Raw genomic sequence first — 1,649 nt, 5'->3', positions numbered from 1 at the left:
GCTATTCTCCTGCCTCAGCCTCCGGAGTAGCTGGGACTACAGGCGCCCGCCACCTCGCCCGGCTAGTTTTTTTGTATTTTTTAGTAGAGACGGGGTTTCACCGTGTTCGCCAGGATGGTCTCGATCTCCTGACCTCGTGATCCGCCCGTCTCGGCCTCCCAAAGTGCTGGGATTACAGGCTTGAGCCACCGCGCCCGGCCTTTCCAGCTTTATTTTTTAGTATGCAGATATAGAGATGAAGACGTAGAAGTGTTTTGTAGAAGAGCCGTTTACCTGGAAACCTATAGTGAAAATGCTTCATATGGTGCATTTTATTCTTCATTTTGTCTGGACATTTGAAGACCAAGAAAGAACATTATAAAATGGGCAGGGAAATGGTGGCTGTTAAGATACGGTATCAGTAGTTTGTTTTGTGGCTTCAAGTTTATAGTCTTTCATAATAGAATCGTATATCCATTGAACAATTTCAAAACCTCCATAGTTGACCCCAAGGCTTCTCAGGTAGGGCATATGAATTTGTTCTTTCTGAAAATGTGTCCCCCTCCTCTGTATAGCACTCATTCTCATTCCCTTTTTAGTGTCCTGGTGAAGACCTAGTTCTTTCCGGAGACAATTCCGCTTCAGAAGCACTTTACTTAAGAGGACTTGCCAGGCTGGACAATGCCCGTTGACTTGGGGCAGGCCCTAGGCCTGCTGCCATCACTGGCGAAGGCTGAGGGCTCCCAGTTCTCGGATTCAGATGCTGCCCTTCAAGAGGAACTCTCCAGCCCTGAGACCGCGCGCCAGCTTTTCAGGCAGTTCCGTTACCAGGTGATGTCTGGGCCTCATGAGACCCTGAAGCAGCTTCGGAAGCTCTGTTTCCAGTGGCTGCAGCCAGAGGTTCACACCAAAGAGCAGATCCTGGAGATCCTCATGTTGGAGCAGTTTCTGACCATCCTGCCCGGGGAGATCCAGATGTGGGTGCGGAAACAGTGTCCAGGAAGTGGAGAAGAGGCAGTGACCCTTGTGGAGAGCTTGAAGGGGGACCCGCAGAGACTGTGGCAATGGGTAAGCAGAGGGTATTATGATTGGCGAGTGAAACACAGGGCTCCTCTCTGGTCCCGTCAGGTGTGTGGTCTTTTTTCTTATGACACCAAGTGGGTGGAACTTTTCACACCAACGGCCAATTCTCTGATTCTCTAACACCAGTAGCGTGTCCTGCAGTTCGGTTTTGAAGCTAACTCTGGAGGTTCAGGGCCCAATCCAAGACTGCTCCTGTTCTCAGATGCCAGTCACAGGTCCCAGGGGCCACCTGAACTTCTGACAAATTGGCTATAAATTCGGAGATTCCCACAATCTTCTCTTCAAGTTCGATACTTAGTTAGAATGGCTTACAGAACTCAGGGAAGGATTTTACTTCCTGTTACTGACTTACTATAAAGGATACAACTCACTAACAGCCAGAGAGAAGAGCTGCATAGAGCAAGGTGTGGGGGAAAGGGCATGGAGCTTCCATTGCCTCTCCTGGCATGCTACGTTAGTTACCAGTACCTCCCTGAGGTCACCAACCTGGAAGCTTCCTGAACCCCATGGTTTAGGGATTTTTATGGAGGCTTCACTGCTTTGGCACACTTGACGTAGTCATTTGCATTGGTGATTGAGTATCTCCA

At 49.3% G+C, this 1,649-nt stretch overlaps 1 pseudogene across 1 annotated transcript; it reads left to right on the top strand.

Annotated features, from left to right (window-relative positions):
• The first annotated feature begins 88 nt into the window (after positions 1–88).
• On the top strand, positions 89–1,643 carry LOC116273302 (annotated as a pseudogene). Its single transcript, XR_004181693.1, has 2 exons — positions 89–179; positions 578–1,643. The product of XR_004181693.1 is annotated as a zinc finger protein 18 pseudogene (transcript).
• The last annotated feature ends 6 nt before the right edge of the window (positions 1,644–1,649 follow it).

This window comes from Papio anubis, unplaced genomic scaffold (assembly GCF_008728515.1).
Source record: "Papio anubis isolate 15944 unplaced genomic scaffold, Panubis1.0 scaffold5312, whole genome shotgun sequence".
NCBI lineage: Eukaryota > Metazoa > Chordata > Mammalia > Primates > Cercopithecidae > Papio > Papio anubis.
Note: the sequence above shows the minus strand (reverse complement) of the source record. Positions and strands in the feature narration are given on the sequence as shown.